Consider the following 22,847-nt stretch of genomic DNA (forward strand, 5'->3'; position numbering starts at 1 on the left):
TTGGCATGGGGACCCTTCTGTTTTTCTCCCATAAAGCAGAGGCAAGTCTTGTTGACTGATGGCAATTAACTCCGATGAGGGTGCCTTGATTGTAATGTGGACAGCGAATACAGGATATCATCTGCTCAGAAGCAGATGAAAGCCATATAAAGGATAGCCTGTAGTATGAAACTCAGTGATAACTGGCTTCTGCACAGAGGCTCAGGGGCAGCTCTTACAAGGTTAAGTGTAATGTCAGGGGAGGAGGGCAAATCAAGAGGGCCTGCTGGCTCTGCTCTGGCCCTCCACTACTTCCTCTCCACCCTCCCTGCTGGGCTGCCAGGCACCTGCCCCCAGAGTACTCAAGGACAGAGGAAACCAAGGACGACTTAGCCAAGGCTGGATGGAAACCAATGATAGAATCATTTGTACTCATCCCTTGGAGAAGGGCCATTTTTCCTTTCTGCAAACTAAGGGTGTGGCTTTTTTTAAAAGGCTCTGATGTGAGGTCACAACATCTCTAGGTTTTTACTATCAGTTTTTCTATTGGAATTGAGACTTCTTATGTAACTTTTCTTCCCACCCCTCCAGATTGTGTAGACTGTAGGCCTAATATGTAAGAGAAATATGTAAAAAGAGGCAGGGTATTATCAGTAGTTATCAGAATCTATGCCTCCATACTCTCAGCTATGAGATGTCATATCAATCCCTAGTCACTTGTACTATTGACATTCTGAATCCATGACCATGTCGCTTGGAACTTTCTTTTATTTGAACTACGGAATTTATCATTTATCAATATTTACATGCCTACAGAATGTGGCTGGAACAGGTCATATCCTAGGAGAGGAGCGATTCACATCCAAAGTTCTTCTGGCATTTTATCCCTGGTTACACTTTCTACGGAGTGAGTAAATACTTTGCCCACACTGCCTCAATGATTTAAAGTATTGTGATTGCTAAAGGTGCTTGTTGTGTCATGTATATCTGGACTCTGTGATATGTTTCACCTATTTTCCTATTATCTGAAGCAATTCCTTCTGAACCTTATCTGAATGACATTCCAGAAATGTGAGCATGGAATAAAGAAAGGGAAAATGAATAAATTGTGTTTCAATGATCTATTGCTATGTAGTAAACCACTATGAATTTAGTGGCTTAGAACAACTATGGTCTATTATATTTTCTGATCCAGTGGATCGGTGGGGCTTGGCTGGGCAGTCCTCCTGCCTTGCGTTGTATTGGCCAAAGTGACCCCTCTGGCTACATTCAGCTAATGGCACGCTTGGAACTGGCTATTTGGATGCCTTTGTTCTTCTCCCCATGGCCTCCTCATGCTATTAACTTGGACTTCCTTATAGCAAAGTGGTCTCAGGGTATCTAGAACAGGGAAATAGAAGGGACTAACCTCATAAGGTCTTAGGCCAGTACTCTGAAATGAAACTGTATCAATTTTACAGCATATTATTGGTCAAAACAAGTCACAAGGCCAGCATGAAATTCAAAGAAATGAGAAATAGATTTCTCTTCTAAATGAAAGGAACAGCATGTACCTGAAGGAAGAAAGAGTTGTTGCTATCCATCTCTAAGGGTAGTTTACCAAAAGCAAGAAAAAGAAAATATAAGGAAATGGTAAAGGAAATAAAAAAACAAACAAACCCACAGAAACCGAAGAAAGAAAACGCAGGAATAAAATAGGGATATTCTTCAAATATCCATCCCTTTATGTATATCTTCCCAACATTTTGCATTGTGTCTGGCCCATAGAAGGCCCTTCATTAATGTTTACTAAATGAATGAATTTGATGAAGCTTCTGTGGCAGAGACTGGCTAGTTATTCATCAAACCAGTTCTTCTTTTTCTGGACACATAAACAGACTTTATTTCCCAGCCTCCCTTGTGATTAGGAATGGCCTGTCAGTTCTACTTGATGGAAATTGGGGGGAAGTGCCATTTCCATGTCTGACCCGTAGAGACTTCTCAGATGGTACCCTACATGCTCTCTCCCACTTCTGGATTCTTGGAATGGAGACAAACTCCAGGGTGACCTTGGAAGCCATTTTATTTTATTTTATTTTATTTTATTTTATTTTATTTTATTTTATTTTATTTTTAAAGAGTTTATTTATTTATTTGACAGACAGAGATCACAAGTAGGCAGAGAGGCAGGCAGAGAGAGAAAGGGGCAAGCAGGTTGCCCTGCTGAGCAAAGAACCTGATGCGGGGCTCGATCCCAGGACCCTGGGATCATGACCTGAGGCGAAGGCAGAGGCTTTAACCCACTGAGCCACCCAGGCACCCCTTGGAAGCCATTTTAAAGATAGGTAAGCAACAAGATGGAAGGAGCCTTGTCCCTGAATCACCACTTTGAGGAGAAGCAACTGATCAGAAAACCACATTACACGGGTATTCAAAAGCAATAAATGACCTAGTTTGTGTTAAGCCAGTGACACTTTAGAGTTCAATGGTTACAGTAGCCATTGGTATCCGAACTAACACATCTCATCTCTAGCTCTCAACCCTTCTACCCTTTCAAGGGCTACAATCAAGTTCAATTTAAAACTGATGTTGTTAAGCTCTAGTTGGTATGGTGAAAAGTATATTTGGAACCACACTGGAGTAGGCAGACTTCTACATGGCCCCCAGTAATTCCTACCTCTTAGAATTCACATCTTCATCTAATTCTCTTCCCTCAAATGTGGATGGACCTAATGACTTCCTTCTCACCAAGAGAATATGGCAAATTCTTGCCCTGGAGTTTACTTCCATGATTAGGTTACAAGAAATCGTGACTTCCCTTTTGTTAGCAGACTCTCTTCGTGGCTCTGATGAAGCAAACTGCCGTCTTGAAGACACCCATGTGGCAGGACATTGAGGGTGGCCTCCATCCAACGGCCAGTGAGGAAATGAGGCCCTCAGTCCAACAGCCCTCAAGGAACCTGAGCTTCCCAAGAACTACGTAGATGAGTTTGGAAATGGATCTCTCTGCAGTTGAAGCTCGAGATGAGACCAAGGCCTAAGCCAGTATCTTGATTGCAGCCTTGTGAGAGACCCTGTGGCAGAAGACTCAACTAAGCTGTGGCCAGAAATACAAGCAATACACTCATAGACCTGGTTTTTACCTACAGCCTATTGACGCTGCTGGTAACCTCCTAGTTTCAAGCAGGTAATCTTAGAGATTAATACATGTTGAAGCATTTCTGGTTCCCATTAGCATGTTTAAACAATGAACTTATGGAAAAATTGCCCGATGGCACTACTCTGGTTCCCTAATCCATTATTTACTATGAAGGAACTGCTACATAATTTCTTAAAATCTGTTTGGTTTGGTGTTTGAAATTGTTGTAGGAAAATATCTGTAAGAAGAGAAACAGATAGGCAGACAACTGAAACATGAGTGTTGTGTTCCAAATGACCTAGGCTAGAGACATCTGGAACATTCTATATCCATCTGAAATACAGAAAAACACCAGATGCTCAAGAAATAACAGGGTAACTCTAGGAAAGTTATTTGTGTGTTCATTCTGATCAACAGCCTAGTTTCAGGAGATGAGTTAAAGTCTATGGAAAAAGCGTGGAGCAGTCTAGAGACAAAAGAGAGAGGAAGACAAGTAAATACATTTGGAAGGTCTGGCAGTAATGGGTTCACAGTCTTTTGAGACCCCTGATGACTGAAGCTAGGGAAAAGCTGACCCTCTGGATGGAGCTTGTCTGGTTAGTTCCCAGATGCTGACCCCTGATTCAGAAGCCGTATCTCTTACCCTGCTTATAGTAGTCCTTTTCTCTGTAGTTAGAAATATTATTGTGTTCCCCCATCTCTAGTGAATGTGTTGGGGGAGGGGAGCTGGAAATGAGGGCCGCATGATCTCAAGAAAAACAGAAGGGGAGCATTTTTCATATTGGAAGTGAAAATTAGGTGTTTAAAAAGCAAATTCAAGACCTGCTATACTCACTGATGTTGCCTCCCTGATCCCAGAAGGCATTTGAATGAGAGCCCTTGAATTAACCTTTCTGCCCTTAACTATCCTCATCTAAATAAAGGGATTAAGCTAGTTGAACCTTACAGTCTGGTTTCCCTAAAGTTTTATGACTCAATGACTCTTCTGGTGGAAATTTCAGGCCAGAAAAAAAAAAAAAAAACAACACTTGGAAGCTTCCTTTAAAAAGAGAAAGATGCCTCATTGGAGGAAAAACTTCATGATTAACTTGAATGCTATGCTGTAGGGCAAGTTGAAATGACACTAGATGGTGAGGATTCAACTTAACTGTGCTTTTAATACAATCCTGATATCATTCTTACTTGGCTAAGCAAAAAGGAACTTTCCCTGTTCTGACAGCTGAGTCTCATCCTAAGAAAAGATTAACTGGAATCAGTCTCTTCCCCAGTGACTTGGCGTTTCTCACACGCTGAGTCACTTGGAAGGGATTGAGCATGCTGAAAATATCCAGTCCACCAGGCTTTTGACACTTGCCTATGAACAGATCCCAGCATGAGTTTTCCTTCCAAAGAGATTTTGTTGAATTGTCTGTTGGACCTCTTTAAGTTACATTACCCATACACCTTTAAAAACCCAACTCAAGATCATGCTGTTTTCTTTTTCCCCTCAATTTTTGTTTTGACTTCCCCAAACAGCCCATGTTCACTTGATATTAGACGTATGAAGTCTTTTAGTGTCTATATTCAGTTGGTTACCAAGTATTGAACTACTGACCTTACTCAAGGATTCATTCTTGTTCCTCGTCTCTCTTCACTTGGCACACCTCCCATGACTTGTTCTACCACAAGTTCCTAAATTTACAATCTATATGCAAGTACCTTCTAAATGTATCTCTCCTGTCACTTATGTTAAACTGTACCTCCACTTCAATCACCTGCAGGACCCTCAGACTCAACATGTCTTAGAGCAGAATTCATCATCTCCTATTCAAGCTCCTCTTCTGGACTTTGGTATTTGGTGAATGGCATCCTTATTGACCAAGATGTCACCCAAGACTCTATACCCAGTTACTAGACTCTGACACTTTTCCTTCTAACCATTTCTCAGATCTATCACCTCCCCTTATCCTCCACGCTTCCTTCTCCATTTCAACCCTTGTAACCTCTGGACCTATGTATCATTACTGTGGATGCTTGGACTCCCCCCAGGCCACATAACCCCAGGACCAGTGTCAAAATCAAGGCCAGAAAATCAGTCACAAAACTGCCTTTCTCTTGCTCGGCCCCTGACCATCTACTGGAATTCCAGCTCTCCTCACATGGGTTCTAAATGGTTTCAGTATTTTCCAGGGAGTGTCTCATGCACAGTCTGGGAGCCAGTGGTCTTGGCTGCTCCAAAAGAGTTGTCATTTTCCTTTCCTCCTGCAGTGGCATGCTCTACTGATTTGTGCTGCCACTATTGCCCCAAACAGCAGGCATGTCAGTGCTGCTTGTGACTACCAATCCCCAAAGCCTTGTCCCCCAAGCCCACTGAGGTGTGGCCATTTCTGCTGGTGCCAGAACCCAATTATTCCCCACCCCTGTGGAGACTGAGGACATCAGTGCTGCTGAAGGCCACATTCTTGTGGCCCTATGAGTAGTCATGTTCATGAACTGGACACTTTTTAAGATTTTACTTTATCCTTATTGTAGTCCTCCCTCCTTAGAACTCAGGTGTAAATCTATGAGGTCTGAGACAGAAAGTAATCTGAGTGACAAACTGATCTTTCTGTAGAATCGTTACCCTTCCCATACAATTTTATCCTATTGCACTTGAATAAAGATGGCACACCTGCCTGAATTGAGATGTTTTCCCTTAAGGATAGTTATTTCCCAGGATGCACTTCAATCTCTCAGATGTACCCTAGGTTGAGCAGTTTCACCCACCCCCCTAGCTCTCTAAGAAAGCAAGCCTGAACCATGGAAAAAACACAATGTATGCTCAAGAGTGGGGTGCTGAGACTTAATAAATCAAGCCACTATTTTCTATGAAGATTTTTCAGATGAAGACAATAAACTTATTGATCAAGCAGCCAAAAAAAAAAAAAAAAGTCTTTGGGAGTGTGGAGCTACCAGTCCACTCTCCACACTCTTGCCAACAAATTGTTCTACAAAGCAAAACAGCCCATGTTTAAAATTTCTCTGATTAAAATCTCCAGTGGTTTCCCAATGTCTAAAGAATAGTCTAAAGTCTTCAACGAAGTATGTAAAACTCTTTAGAATTCAGCCAGAGCCTCCCTCCCCGCATTGCTCATAGAACCAGAAAAGGTTTCCCAAACTCAACAGGTTCCTGATCATTGTATGTTTATCCATGAACCACCTACAGTATAGCACAGAGATTAAATACAGAGACCAAACTGGTGGCTGCCCAAGGGGAAGAGGGTGGGGGGGGATGGGCCAAATAGGTGATGGGGATTAAGAAGTCCAAATTCTAGTGATAAAACAAATAAGTCACAGAGATGAAAAGTGCAGCATAGGGAATATTGTCAATAACATTGTAATAACAGTGTATGGTGACAGATGGCAACTACTGTTACCGTGGTGAGCATTGCGTACTGTATAGAATTGTCAAGTCACTATACTATGCAATTGAAAACTAAAGTAACATCGTATGTCAAATCTAATTCAATAATATATATACATATATATTTTGAGAAAGCATGGGCTACAGTTTTGACGGGTCAAGATTCAAGTTCTGCTTCTGCCTTTACCAGCTGTGTGATTTTAAGGAAGTTACTTAACTGCTCTAAGTCTCAAATGACATATTTGTAAAATGCGGATAATAATTGTGCCTATCTTGTGGAAGTGTGGTCAGGAATAAGTGAATTATAAGTATCTTCAATTTACTTACCCTACTGTCTCATAGCAAGGAAATCTCCATTGCTTGCTTGACCGGTGAGGTCTTTCCTGGCTCTTCAGGGTCAGCAGGGGCAGGCAGGAGAATAGTAGCACTATTTGTGAGCTCAGATGAGGTAGGAAGAGGAAGGGGGAGAAAGTGAGTAGGACAAGCCAGCATGAGGATAAGGGCCAGAAGGCTGGGGCAGAGGAAAAAGATAGAAAGACAAATTTTGGAAAGAGTGGAATGTGAATTAGATTTTAATTAGTCTTCCTATATGTTCCATAATAAAAGTTCCTCCTCACCATCTTCTCAAGAGAACTTTGGTACTTTTAAGGCTTTTTGGTAATGAGATTTTTGTTTCTTTTGGATATGCTGAGACAGAGATTGGCCTCAAGGCAACCCAATTTTATTTGGGTTACACTTAAAACAATCAGGTTACTCGGGGCTACAGGGCAGATGACCAGTTTCTCTCCAGGGGAGCCAAATTATGATGGAGTTGAGTATAATTCATATAGTTTTCTCAATCAGCAATTGGAGAATTGTCTTTATCTTTTTTTTTTAAGCTTTTATTTATTTAGGAGCAAGGGAGAGCATGAGCAGGGGTGAGGGGAAGAAGAAGCAGGCTCCCTGTTAAGCAGGGAGCCCGATGCTGGGCTCGATCCCAGACCCTGGGGTCATGACCTGTGTTGAAGACAGATGCCCAACCGACTGAGCCATCCAGCTGCCCCACCTTGTCTTTATCTCTTAACGGAAGAATTCAGAATTAGAGCCAGACTGCCTGTGTTCAGATCCTCACTTTCCACTTAGTGGCTGTAAAAACTTGACCAAAGTATTCAAAAATCTCTGTTTCAGCTTCTTCATCTGTAAAATGGGAAAATGAGAGCTTACCTCACAAAGGGTTGTTGTAGGACTTGAATGAGCTAAAACATTTGAAGAGCTTGGAGCAGTTCTCAGTGCATAATAAGCAGGCCACAAAAGTTAGCTATTATGGTATTTCTAGTTTTTTTTCTAAAATAGAGAACTCAATTCAGAGCATGAATATAGGCATTGAAAGTTAGTATTCACATATTTTTGCTTTTATTTATCTTTTATGTATATTTTGTTCATATATTTGTTAATATGTATATGAGATGTATACACACATCTATATATATATAGATGATAGATAGATAGATAGATAGATGCCTACACCCAAACATACCCACACATTCAGAGGAAGAGAGAGATGGGGGATACTTTAGTAATTAACCCTGAGAGATATTTCCACCATTTATTTATTCACTCACTCAACAGATATTTGTAGCATCCCTGCAATGATCCCAGCTAAAATGGCGAGATTCTAAAGATGTGCGTACCAAGTGTTGCATTTGCCAACCCCCACACCATCTCAGACCCTAGAAAACACTCGATCATAACAGAAAAACAAGGAAAGATCTGGGGATAGGATGAAGGGAGATGATTTGCCCAGAGCCTTGTTTTACCAGCACAGTTTTGAATACAGCAGGTCAATCTGCTAACCCTTCATTCTCTCTGCGTCTCCACCTATGCAATGGAAATGATCACAGCAGCTTCATAAAGGGATTGGGAGGATTTGTGAGTTAAATACAAACTCTTGCCGGCTCAAGGATCATCCTCTACCTTCCATGAAACAACCGTGGTTTTCGGGCAGAGGGATAACGAGCGGGTGCATTTTCTATGCGCCTCGCATAGGTGCCACAGTCATGTCTTGGTTTCTTTCCTTTACTTTTTTTTATATATATGTATTTTTTTAATGATTTTATTTATTTATTTGACAGACAGAGATCACAAGTAGGCAGGGGGGCTGGGGAAAGCAGACTCCCTGCTAAGCAGAGAGCCCGATGTAGGTCTCGATCCCAGGACCCTGGGATCATGACCTGAGCCGAAGGCAGAGGCTTAACCCACTGAGCCACCCAGGCACCCCCATGTCTTGGTTTCTACTGGCACTCATTCTGGAGCACCCTCGGAGCTCCCCTGGCTGGTTCTATAGTCTGGGTGGGCTCCGTTAGGGGATAGGAAGCTACAGTTAAATCTCAAGGGTGAGGATGGAAAAGCAGGGCCAAGAGTCCCGTGAGATACCCACGTGGCGAGGACCAGCCCTGCTATGGATATGTGTGTGTGAGAAGCCCCCTTCAATGGTCCTTGGGCACAGGAGCCCTGTCTTTGTCAGCTGACATCTCATCCTTTGGTGTGCCTGGGAAAAGAGATATGAGCCACAGAGATGTGTACACAGAATTCTTGCTTCTGCACGGTGAGATCTATGTCACCTTCCAGCCCAGTTTCATTGGGAATCAGGGTAAAACCTATGATAGCAAACACAAAAATGATGTTCATAAAACTTGACCGTGGCATCCTCCTGGAAAGATTGCATCCAGGATAGCACAACCAATGCAGTTTCACACCTGTGACAGGTGTGTTATATGGGAAAGGGTGGTCGAGGCACTGTTCACTTTTAGTTCATATTAATAGGAAAATAAACTCATGGTCTCTCCTCACTGTCCATCAACCCTTCCACTGTTGCCGCTTGTCTGCCTTAAATGAGAATCTCATTGGTGTTGTTGCCTGGCATAGGAACCTTCAACAGTTCCCTTTTGCTTTGGGAGTTAGGATTTCTTCATATGGCTCAGCAGAGCCTACCTTTCCAATGTCACCTCCTGCTGTTCCCCTCCAACACTCCATGATCTAAGCAACCAGGACGATTTGGGAATTAAACGAGGACATCCCCACGGGGGCTCAGATGGTGCATTGGACCCTTGGTTTGAATCCAGGACCCCCCTCTGGGTGGCCAGCCTCAGGTTATCACTTACCTCTTTGTGCTTCCGTTTCCCCCTTCTAGAAGCTGGGGAAATAATAGGGTCATAGGTTACCATGGGGAGTCAATGAGTTCATGCAAATATAAAGGGTTTTAGACTAGTACTGGATACATAGCAAACATCAGGGAAGATTAGGCATTATTATTATTATTAATTATTATTATTTGCAATGATCAGAATGTGGTATTTTCTTCAACACCTCTGTGCCTTCACCTGGACAGTTTCTGCAGCCTGCCACGTGCTCTCTGCCTCTGGGCCCCAGCCTCACTGGGAACACCTCCCTCAGATGGCATATCTGTGGAAGATTGTGTCTTCCTTGAGGGCAAGGATTCCATTCATTTTTGTACGTCTAGGTCCCCAAAGTTTTGGTGTGAAACAGTTCTCAAAAATTACTGGTGGATTCACAAAATGAGCTTGTTTAAAAATGTTCAGACTGGGGGCACCTGGGCGGCTTAGTTGGTTGAGCAGCTGACTCTTGATTTTGGCTCAGGGTTGTGAGATCGAGCCCCACGACAGGCTCTGCGATGGGCATAGAGCCTGCTTAAGATTCTCTCTCTCCTTTTCTCTTCACTCTTACCCATCTCCATCTCTTAAAAAAATGTTCGCAGCAGCATTATGTACAATAGCCCCAAAGCGGGAACCACCCAAATGTCAATCAACCAATTAACAGATTAACAAATATGGTCTATCCCTACGCTAGACTCTTACTCAAATAAATAGGAGTGACGACGTTCTGATAGTTGCTCCCACATGGATGAATGTGGAAGACATGATGCTGAGTGAAAGAAGGCAGACACAAAATACCACGTGGTGTATGATTCTACTCACATACTCTATGAAATGTCAAGACCAGGCAAATCTAGAGAGGCAGAAAGTAGATTAACGGTTGGTTCAGGCTCGGGGCAGAGACGGAGGGGTTGTGGGGGTGTACAGCTGAAGGGTAGTCAGTTTCTTCTGGGAGTGATGAAGATGTCCTAAAACTGACTGTGATGGTCATGCAGCTCTCACTATATGAGAACCCATTGAATTGTGCCTTTTAATTGGGTGCAATGTGTGGCATGAGGATTATATTGGAATAAAGCTGCTGTGGAAAAAAAAAAGAAGAAAAAGAAGAAACAAGGAAAGAAAAAGGGAAAAAGAACAACATTGACTGAATGGATGGGCCAATAAGGGGAAGCCCTTTCAGGTTTGTGTTGAATGTAGACACATCCAAGAACAGAAAATCTCGGGTAGCCACTTCCCAGATTGGGGACCAGGTCAGGCTCCCGGGCTTCCAGCTTTGTTGCAGCCACAGCCCTCTTCTCAAGTACTTCTTCCCTGCTCACTGCCTGGGCTCCTCACCCCCTTTTAGTCTCCTCTCTTCTCTCCTATTCAAATTTACTTTTCCTGCTTCCTGTGCAGCCGGCCCCTTAGGACAGTTGACGAGAGACCGTGAAAGCACGTTGGGGCCTTCTTGGGGGAGACTGGAACATGAGAGCCCAAAGGGAGCCTGGGAACATCCTTTTACAGATAAAGTGGAGGCCCCGTGGGGTCAAGTGTGTTGTTGCACCTCACACGTTGACCTTGTATCAGAGCTAAAATGATCCAGTCTGTTCGCCTGTTCAGTATAACTCCCAACACACTGCTTCCTTCTTCACCTCCTACATTTCTACCTATCTCCAGGCCAGAATGATCCGGAAGCCAAAGCAGCCAGAACCAAAACACGTATCGAATGGCTCACTGTGTATCAGGTGATCTCTGTTTATTCTCTTCCAAGAATGTTTTGGATAAAGATGATATCCAGTCCCATTAAATTCCAAGAGATCTTTAAAATGTCACTTTTTGTACTTCCGTTTTGTTAGTAGAGAGACCGCAGGACTGGGAGTCCAGAGAGCTAGCCCCAGGTTCTCAGTCTGTCACCGCTAGCTGTGTGACTTGAGTGAGACGTTTGCATACTCTGGGCCTCACTTCCCTCACTGCCCAATTAGGGACTGGACTGCATTACTTCTTTGCGTACTATCTAGGGCTCTATAATTTAATAACTATAGGTTGAAATTAAGAGGCTATCATCTAAGACTTGGAGCTCTTTTTCTTTTTTAAGATTTTATTTATTTATTTGCGAGAGAGAGAGAGCATGAGAGGGGAGAGGTGCAGGAGGAGAAGCAGACGCCCCGCTGAGCAGGGAGCATGATGTAGGACTCGATCCTGGAACTCCAGGATCATGACCTGTGCCAAAAGTAGTTGCTTAACTGACTGAGCCACCCAGGTACCCTTGGAGCTCTTTTCTGGGGTAGAGATTTTCTCCCAGAGATACTTGGTGGCAGTTGGATCTGGCCTTCAGTGTATCTTGGTTCTCATTTTAACTCTCACAGCATCCTTAGAAGGAAAATGATACTCGCCCACTGTTCAGATGTGATACTAACTATTGGAGAGATAGCCTAACTTTCCCAGGGTCACAGTGAATTATGGGTTCCATGGGGAATGTGGCACTGGGTCTGCCTGACTCCCCGAGTTATATTTTTCTCTGCCCTATTGGCGTCCCAGAACAGCAACTTTCTAAATAATGGGTAAGGGATGGAAAAGACCTCTATTTTGGGGTCAAGATCCCTGTCGCTGTCATTACCTCTAATGCTTCTGTCCTTCTTATTTGATACTTAATCGATTAGGTATGTTCCTTGGTCCCAGCTAATTTCTAATTTGAGATAACCTCCCTGCGGCATTGATTGACCTAGTTTGGCTAGGCAGAACTTGTGGTTTACATGGGAGCTGGAAAAAACCCTACCAGATCTAATCATGAATTAGCATCTGGAATCCTTCCTGTCACTTGAGGCTATTGGCAACTGTAGACCTAATATGAGAGCTGCCAGCAGGAGAGAGGAAATCTTGATAAGAAGAGACTGTTTCCTGGGGAATTTTCTAGAATTTGAACATTTTTTCTGGAAGTACCCCCAAATCACAACATGCACAATTTAAGTTGTTCCTGTCACCTTGAACCTTAATCTGGGACTCAGAGGGGTTTCAGGTGACTGTGAGGCTCTTCATATAATCTGCACTTTTTTTGGCATATGATTTGGTTTGGGGGGAGGGAAAGAATCCATGGTTTTTATCACTCTTAAAGAGATCCATCAATCGAGAAAGGCTAGAACCCCTGGTTGGTTTCCTGAAGCTTTCTCTGACCCCTATTCCTTAGGCCCATTACTCCTGCAGAATTTGTGATTTCTTTCCCCTCTGGGAAGGTAAATCTGGGCCTGCATCAGCCATAGTCCCCCCCACTCATCCAGCCAGAGGCAGCCTGGTGGTGAAGGATGGTTGAGGTCCACAGACTGTGTGCCAATCCCCACAGCACCACTTTCTTGTGTGTCCGTGGGTAGTTTGTTTAACTCAGGGCCGAAGGTCAGCAGATAAACACAGGTGCAGCCTTCCTGGCTGCGAAAACATTGAAATCCGCAGGCTCTGGCTGTAAACAGCTGCTTTTCCATCCTCCTGTGCTCCCTTGGTTCCTTGTGGGACTCTTGCATTCAGAAACAAAGACTTTTTTGTAACTGAAGTCTGATTCTAAGTGTGGTTCAAAAGAGCACACTGGAGGGCACCTCTGTGGTTCAGTTGCTTGAGCGTCAGACTCTTGGGCTTGGGTTATGATCTCAGGGTCATGGGATCCAGCCCCGAGTCAGGCTCTGCGCTCAGCGGGGAGTCTGCTTGAGACTCTCTCCCTCTCCCTCTGCTCCCCCCACCCCCACTCACACACGTGTGCTCTCTCTAAATCAATCGATCAGTCTTTAAAAAAGAGTATACTGGTGGGCTGGACAAGTGGAAGTGTTTGTAAGATCTCACTGAACATATAACTCTTCTTACTGACACAGATTTAAAGGCTGCATTTTCTATAGCACACACTGTCCTTGGACAACCAGGGATATCGTCCACCTGTCCTGGAGCCTCTCTGTCTGCGGGTTCTCTCTCAGGCCCTACTGGTGGGGCAGACTGCAAGTGCTGGGTGTTAACCCCCTTGGTAGCACCCTTCAGCCAATATTGGATGGGATTTAATTGTGATGCTTTGGCTTCCCTTGTGACGGGTAGGACGGTTATCCATATCATCTCCCAGAGGTTCCTAACAGGTCTGAGCCCCGCCTTCCCCTGTGATCATTAATGAGCCCTGTATCAACTCTTTTCCTTACCTGACTTCCCCACTTCCCAACTGGAACTTCCTGGGGTCACCTCCCAAATAAAGGACCTGCTCCCAAATGCTTGTCTTAGGGTTGGCTTCTGGGGGAACTCAGCTAAAGACACACTTGAAAATAAATATTTACACATATGTTAATGCATACATAATATTTTATAGATGTTGGGAGAAGAAAATTTTTCATATACAATCTCCTCCCCAACATCAATAAAAAGGCAAATTGAGAAATGTGAGATTTAATATTCCACAGTGGGCTGTCAGCAGTTTCAAAGCCCAAAGATGTCTGATAAAACATGTAATTTATTCAACCTCATTTCCTATGATCCTCCAATATTTGCTTAACTGTATTAATACTGTGGGACTCATCTGCCTTAGTTGGAAGCCCTCTCCTTAAATTCTTTTTTAAAATTAACTAACAAAAACTTCTAACAAAAACCTTTGCCTCTGAAATGTGTATCGTCCTATATTGTTGTGCGTTCTGGAAGGGACGGATGGAAGGCATAGCCCCACATTTCTCATAGCATGAGATAGATTTTCCTTGTCACTTTTCTTACCACCCTGCCCACGCTTTATGAACCTGCCCCAGCCTTTCCTTAGCATCTATCTACTTGCCAGAGAGAGAGAAGGAGAGAGAGAGAGAGAAGTTAACATTTTTCATCCGTGACTGAAGTTCTGCATTCCCCATGGCTGCAGGATACTTTTCAAAATTTGGCCACAGCTACCCAAACCAGCTCATTCCTCCTAGGAAAACCACCTCTGCCTGTTTTCTGGCTCATGGGCTGCTTTGATATGCATCATATTTGTGCTTTTTTGAAGGAACGACCAATTTTAAGAAAGAATGACAAGAAAGGGAGCTGTGGAGGTATTCAGGAGCAGTTAATACATGGGCCCTGCATTGCCCCAACACAATCCAAATGAAAGTCTTTTTTTATAGGATCGGCAACGGCGACAGTTCTTATAGCTCTTGTTTTGGGAGACGTGCTTATGTGTTTCACGGAGGGAGTGTGGGAGAGAAGTAGGTGGTATGTTGGCAGAGAAAAGACCCAATAAAGCTCTATTCCTGTCCATCCCTGTCATACATCCCATGGCCTGTCTCAGACAGCTCTGGACACATGTCATGTAATGAATCACCCTAAAACTCAATGGCTTAAAACGAGAATTGACTTCTTACGTTAAGGGTCTGTGTGTTGGCTGGAGGTTAGCTGATCCAAATTGGGTTCAGCTGGGTTTGGCTCCAGGCTGCTGGCTAGATCCAGCTCTGCTCCTCTTGTCTCTTGTGTTCCTTGGCTCTGCAGAATATGTGTGGCATGTTCTCTTCATGGCTGGGAAGAATACAGGATGGAAAGTTCATTAAGCCTCTGCTCACGTCACATCCATTCATCTCATTGGTGCAAGTCAGTCACACAGGGAAGCCTAAAGTCAGGGGGCCAAGAAGGACTCCAACCACGATGGGGCCAAAGCAAGGCTATATATGTAGGTGTATGACAGCAGAGTAGGGGGGGAAATGAGGCCAGTGCCTCGGTCTATTGAATGTCCTATTTGGACACGCCAGCACTATGGACAGGTCATCTATGGTGCCACTACTGTGCCCTGTTGTTCTGTGTTCACGTTTCTGACTTGGCCACTTAGACTGAGAGGTCAAGGCTAGGCTTTTTTTTTTTTTTTAACCTTTGGATCCCCAGGACCTAACAAAGTGCTTAGCACACAGGACCAAAGCAGCCTAATGTGAGCACATAGATGCTTAGTAAATGGGCTCTTTGGAAGAGAATAGAATTGAATTGGAATGACTTGAGGAAAGCCTTACAGTCTGTACCTTTTAGCCACCCTTCAGACAGTGTCCCCTTAATACAGTGTATATAATATCCCTACGAGTTTCATTTGAATCTTCTTTACACTCACAGTAAGATGCAATTTTAAATCATCTATCAACTAATCTTTCTTTTAAATAGATAGATATTTGAATGGCAACGTAAAAGAGTAACTGTGAATGTTGACTTTCCCAGTTTAATCTCATTGTTCAGTTTGGCCCCCAATTCTCTGTCTGTTCCCTTTTGGTGAGAACAATCATTCCTCATTCCTTACTAGTCAAAATTCTATAGCTCATCCTTTTTGATGTTGTTAGATTCTTTCATTATGTCAATTTTTTTTTCTCAGCCGTTATCTATCCCAGAATGCTTTGGTACCTGGTACAAAGATTACGTATAATCCATCCACTCCCGTCAACTTTTATTTGCATAATGTATGTACCATTACAAGTGTAAAGGCTGCATTTGATGAGAGCAGACTGTGTGACGGGCATGGCGTTCCATCCACGTGTGTGATTTCATTGTGTGACAACAAGAATGAGGATGGGGTGTACCAGGGACCTCCCCTAGCCAGGCGGTCTGATTCCGAGCCCACACATTTAACCACGAGCCTGTACTGCTGCTAGATCTTTGCCAGAATATTGGCAAGAGTGTGGACCACAGGCAAGAGACTTCAGCACAAGACCCCTCTTTCTGACTTCCTCTATAACCATAGGAAAAGCTTCAGACCCTTGTGAGCCTCGGTTTCTTCTTTTGTAAGTGGGAGCTTGCAGTTCCCTCACTTGTCATGCAAGGGAGTTGTATGTGGAAATAATTCAGAGATGTCGCATCCTACTCAAATTCTAAGGGATTCTCATTGTATTCTCTTCAAGTGTTCCTTAAACTCCGGTACTCCTTTCATCAGAAGTGATTTTGCTTCTTTGTTTCCTCGCCACGTTTGCTGACAAGACACACTTGGTCTTCGGTCCTGAGAAACTTCATTTCCCTTGAGCCTTCCTATTTGTTTGTTGAACAAATGACACATCACTAGCTATGCCATATTCCCAGGCTTTCTTGATATTTCCTGATTAATTTCCCTCTTGTCCTCATGGCTCTACTGTTTGCCCAGGCTGTCCCCTCAGAAGAGCTGCAGATTGTGTCTGATTGTGTCTGCACTTGGCCAAAACCCAAATGGGAATTTGAGGGTTTCAGGTTTTTTTTTTTAAGTTGATATTTTATCTAAATGGCCCCCAGTATTTATAATTTTGAAAAGATAACAGTCTCATTTTAAAAAAATTTCTTTGACCTAATTATTCAATCTTATAGTTAGTTTCTGTTTGGGGCTTTCATCCCTCAATTCCTGGGGATATAATGGTGAGACCCAGCAACACAGTCCCTGCCCCTTATGGTTTATAGTCTCACAGCAGGTGCACACGCACAAACGTGCACGTGTGGATGGTTGAATGGATGCTCAGTGTTTCCACTTAACTTGTGTTGGCCTAATAAGAAAACCACAAAGACAGACCTTATATGTTAATGAAGCATTTGTGCCGAATGCACATCGCTTGAGCAAAGGTTTCCTAGTAATTGGAAAATAATTTGCAAAGCACTGGGAAAATGTAGCCATTGTTTGACCTGTGGTTGTGTGGACATAATGTCCTCTCTCATACTTAGTGCCGGTTGCAGCTGAGTTTCAGGAAAACAATATTATCCATTATTTTAAATCAATGTTGTTAATTGGAATTGCTCTGCTGTTATAGTTCGAGTTCCACTAATTTGTAAATGTTTAAGGGCTTCCAAGATGCAGACAAGCTAAAATATGAGGAATCTGTGGTCTTATGTTTGCATGTAATGAGCACTATTTTAATTAAATATTTTTATCCAAGAGCGAACACCCAAGAGAAAATTATTTCTTCGAAAAGGTCTGTATGTTACTCAAACTTGAAAAACACTAAGTTGCAGAGTCTTCTCTGAACCATCGCCAATAATGATGACAGTGAAGACATGTCCTTCCCCACCTCTGTCATCTTTACCTTCTATTATGTAAAATTATATTGTATTTAATATAGTTATCTATTACTAAGTAATAGATCTACACATGCATATTACTGTATATACATATTGTATATATGTGCATCCTCACGTGTCATAGTACAGAATTCCAAAGCCCCAAATATGTGTATGGTACTTTGGGGGAATGCCATAAGAGATTTTTCATGGGAAATTGACTATGGCTTATCTTCTGGATTTAGAACCCCCATATATCATGTGGCTCAAGTCCATTTGCCTTTGTTTCAATATAAATGCTTTCTAGTGGGAATGTAAATTGCTAGAACCACTTTAGACCAGCTTGTCAATTTCCTATAAAATTAAACATAGCCTTAACTTAAGACCTGGAAACACACAAAGACTCGTACACAAATGTTCATAATGGTTTCATTCGTAACCGTCCCAACTTGAAACAACCTAAATGTTCATTAGCTTGAGAATGTTATTAAAAATTCTGCTATGTGTAGGGCGCCTGGGTGGCTCAGTCAGTTAAGTGTTTGACTCTTGATTTCCGCTCAGGTCATGATCTCAGTCTTGTGAGATCGAGTCCATGTTGGGCTCCACGCTGGGCATGGAGTCTGCTTAAGATTCTCTCTCTCCCTCTGCCCTTCGGCCCCTCTCTCAAAAAAATACATTCTGCTGTGTTTGTACAATGGAATCCTATCTAACAATAAGAAGGAATGAACTGGTGCATAAAACAACATAGATGAATCTCAAGCTAGTTTGCTGAGCAAAAGAAGTCAGACAAAAAAAGGAAATACTCTATGATTCCATTTACATGAACCTCTGAAAAAAAAAACAAATCTAACTTGTAGTGACAGGAAGAAGATTAGTGGTTTCCTGGGGCTAGAAGAAGTATTAAGTGTGAAAGAGCATAAGGAAAATTTGGAAGATGATGAAAATATTCCATTTCTTGATTGTGGTGGTGTTTATACAGGTGTGTCCATTTGCTAAAACCCATGAACCGTGTGCTTAAAATTTTGTTTTATGTTGCTTCTATCTCTGGAAAACAGTTTCCAAATTAAAAACAAACAATATTTAAAGTACTTGCCATCAAGACTGATGCCTTTGAAAGATACGCTATGCTTACCCCTGTGGTCCACGTGCTACTGGCATTCCACTGCCTTCCCTTGTTTCAGAAGCACAGACCTGGTGCTTACCTGTCTTTTCTCAAGTGATAAAACCAGTGGCCGAGATTGGTCTAGAACCCCCGCAATTTTGCCTCCTGCCCGGTTCCTGGATTTCTTAGCACCACCTTTGGAAATGGTTCCTGTGTTTTCCCGATTAATATCAACTCAGACCTTCAACAGGCTGCCTTTGGGTTTAAGGTTGAAATGTCCACCACTTCAACTGAGATCTGGCATGCAAAGGGGGCTTGCATATGTGCATATGTTTAAGCCCAGATTTTTCATTAGACTAATAATTCATCTTAATTAATTTTTTACAATTGCCATCCCCTACCTGCTGTGTTTGGCGGGAGTCCTCGGACCCAGGGTAACTTACTCCAGTGCTCCTTGTGGTGGGCTTGTCTGTGAGTGCCACTGTAATGGAGGCCATTCTGAGGTTCTTGTGCCTTAGTGTGGGAAGGTAAACTGCTCCGAGCTTCGTGGGCCATCTTTTGCCTTGCTTGCTGTCTTCTTCAGCAGGGAGGGCTACTGACAGCTGAGGAGGCTGCCTCATTAGAATTCACTGGGTAAGCTGATTCTCCATATTTAACTGATGAGGGAATTCTAGCATCAAGGGGGTGAGGGAGAGGTTCATTCTGTCAGCTGCTTTCTTCTGGCTTTGCTGCCAGGGGAGGGAGTGGCTGGTAGACGATCTAAAATGGCCTGTACAGGAGATACCAGGAAACACCAAACCACTCTTCCACCAAGAAACAGCAAAAATGCTTTCCAAAGATCTGCTCATTTCACCATGTCACACACACCAGATCTTCCCTTTGAAGAAGGGGAACTACCCTTTATTCCCCCTTGGAGAATAGAAAGCCTCTGCCAAGTAGACACCCCTTTACTCCTAACAGTTCATTATGCACAGGAATTTGGGTCCTTCACTAAAGGGGATGGTGAAAGGAGGGAATGAATGTCCCATTAGGTCACACTGAGGCTTTAGCACTCTGCCTGTGATGGCACCATGGAAGGCTTCTTTCCATCATTGATTTGCCTGACATGTTGCACAGAGCAAGACCCAGGCTTCTGTTTTAGCTTCAAGCATTATAGGCTTCATAACTACGAGAGGTCTTCCAGACCATCCAGTCAGGGACACCTGGCTGGCTCAGTCAGCAGGGCACACGAGTCTTGATCTCAGGGTTGTGAGCTCAAACCCCACGTTGAGTGTAGAGCTTACTTAAAAGAAATAATAAATAAATAAAAATTTTTAAAAAGACCATCCAGTCAAACCCCTTTGTTTGATGAAGGCAGAAGCCAAGAGGTGACATGAACACCCTTTCCCTCACCCTAGTTGCAAAACCAAAGACCCTCTGAGGTCCCTTCTGATCCAAGATCCTAAAGACCACATTCTTAATAGGGAAGGTTGACTCTCTCTGAAGTCACATCGCGATGATGCCAGGTTAGACTCTAAAGCAGATCAGTTGCTTCTTTGTTCTTAGCAAGGTTTGAGCTGAGTCATTTTACGGGGACAGTTCGGCCAACTGAAAAGCGTAAGGACACGTGCAAAATGATGTATTCATCCCAAAGGACATCTAGCTCTTGTCTCTGAATCTCTGAAGGGCTTTGCCCTGTGCTTACAGCTCTTTAGAATAGGATCTATTTTCTCTGAGATGAGAGGAGGCATCAAATGGTGGTTTCCTTCAGAAGAGGGAACTGACTAGCCTATGACAATCCAAGTTGAATCCAGCATTAAGAGAAGGTTGTTGGAGAGGCTAGTGAAAGGAAGAGTACAGGAGATTGCCTTTCTCTTTAAAAAAAAAAAAAGCCTTTCTTCTCCTTTAACTTTCTCTTTCATATTTTCCCTTTTATTTTCAAACTGGAAAGAGAAACATGTGTTAGTTGTGAAAATTCAGACAATAAAAGAATGCGTTCTCTACCAGTTATGTATTGCTATGTAACAAACCACCCAAAACCTTAGTGGCTTAGAGAAACAGCATGTATTTTCTTTCAAATCTGCAATTTAGACAGGCACAGCCTGCCTCTGCACCTCCAGATGCCTGGGACCTCAGCAGGGAACGGCTGGAAGGCCTAGGGGCTGGCTGAGCATTTCTCTCTCTTTCTTCCTTTGGTCTCAAGGCTCTCCATGTGGTCGTTTCCTGTGTGCTTTCCAGCATGGTAGCCTCAAGATGGGCAGATTCCTTACATGGCCACCAGCTTCCTTGCAGCAAGCAACCACAGAGATCTGACATAGGCTGCAAGGCTGCTCATGACTGAGCCTTGGAAGTCCCAGAACATCACCTCCCCTACATGCTACCTGTCATGTAAGTCACAAAGCTGAGCCTAGATACAACAGGCAGGACATGGATGCCACCACTCCATGGGAGGAGTAGCAAAGAACGATTGGACCATCTTCAATCTACCTCATGATCATCCTTACAAAGGCTTGATCACATGCCCTACAGGTAACTTCCACTAATACTTAGGCGTGCATTTGAGCATGTGTATTCTCTGAAAGTATGGAGACAACTATGCCAAGGTGTGGGAATCGAGGCCGGGGAATGTGGGTTAGATTTTGTTTTTCTTTTGTTGGGATATGGTAAGCGGTGGGGGCCTTCTGTAATCCTGCTGTGGGCTCTTGCTTCTCTCAACCCTAAAGCCCAGCTTCGACAGTATGGTTCTCTCTGGAGTTTTATCTATGGCTGAGCACCCCCCTCAAAAAAAAATCCATGATGAGTATTCTCAGTGTTCTTCATGAGATATTGAGTATCTGAGAGAGTTATAGTCACACGTCATATCGTGCTTTGTCCTCCCAGCTGCCTTGCGAGGTCAGTACAACGGGTGTGCACTGTACCTAATATTATCAACTGATAATACTTCTAGCGCCACTTTTCAGATGAGTTCAGAGACATTAAGTAACTCACTGAGGTCTCTTAACTAGCACCTGCAAACTCAGCTTCAGACTCTAGTCAGCCTGACACCCAAACCCATGCCCCAAACCTCTTCCATGCATCCTCATTGTATAAAAGGAAACCCTAAAGGTCAGAAAGCCATCTTGCATGATTCATTTCCCAGAGTGGGTGCAACAGGCATGTAAGTTTGCCCATCTGATCCAGGTATTCTAGCGTGTTAACCTTTCGTCAAGTGTGTTTTGTGTTGCCTCTAACGACGGTCCATTGCAGCTTCCGCTTGTGGGAATGACTTCCGCAACCTTAGTGTCTTGAGTTATCTAAGTGAAATGGGAACATGACTGAGTGGAGAGAGGGCTGAAAAAAAATCCAGTGGATTCTCTGGAGAACTAAAAGAGGGACTAAGAACCACTGGATCCTAAATTTGGAGTGGAACATATATAGTTTAGGAAACAGTTAAATTCAGCATAAACAGCAGCATGATTTCAAACCATCGTGACAGGGCGGTGGTTTCCTTTTGTTGGTTTTGGGTTTGGAGGGTACTACTTGTTCCATTGCTCCCCTTATGGCTATGAGACAGCTATGGATGCAGCATTGGGCTGATTCTAGAACAGGTCCCCCTTTATCTTTTGTTACCCATTTCTTTGATGTGCTTTGACTTGATTTCTATATTCACGTGCTACCAGTTCCACTGAGATAAAAGCTGGACTGATCATCTCTCTACTGACAGGTCGAACCATTGAGATCAGGGAGCATCTTGGAGATCTGCTTTGTTCTGTGTGGACTTTCCCAGCTGTGTTTCCATGGCCCTCGCTCTTTCTGTCCCTCTGCACTTTTGCTTCAATCCATGCAGGGCTGGAATAAAGCTCTCAGCATATCCACAGTCTAGAAAGTCATGAGCGCAGCTAGGCCCTGCTGTGAAATGCTTTCCACAAAAATGTCTGCTGCCTCTGGATGGCTATACACAGCCTTGGCCAATGACTGTCTGCCATTGCTAAGACGGAATAAGTTTGGGGATCTACATTGGGTTTTAAGAGAGAAAAGAAAAACTGTAGTCCAGAATACTGCCCAGAAGAATTTCCTTCACTATTCCTCAGTCCTTTTACCTATAGCCTCTTCATTTGTTGCTGCATTCATTCAGCAAATCTTTGGTGAGATCCTCTTCTACGCCAGAGACTAGCTGAATAGATATCAGACGTGCAAGTTCAAATAGGAAATTTG

This window comes from Lontra canadensis, unplaced genomic scaffold (assembly GCF_010015895.1).
Source record: "Lontra canadensis isolate GAN:19392208 unplaced genomic scaffold, GSC_riverotter_1.0 scaffold86, whole genome shotgun sequence".
In the NCBI taxonomy this organism is placed as follows: domain Eukaryota; kingdom Metazoa; phylum Chordata; class Mammalia; order Carnivora; family Mustelidae; genus Lontra; species Lontra canadensis.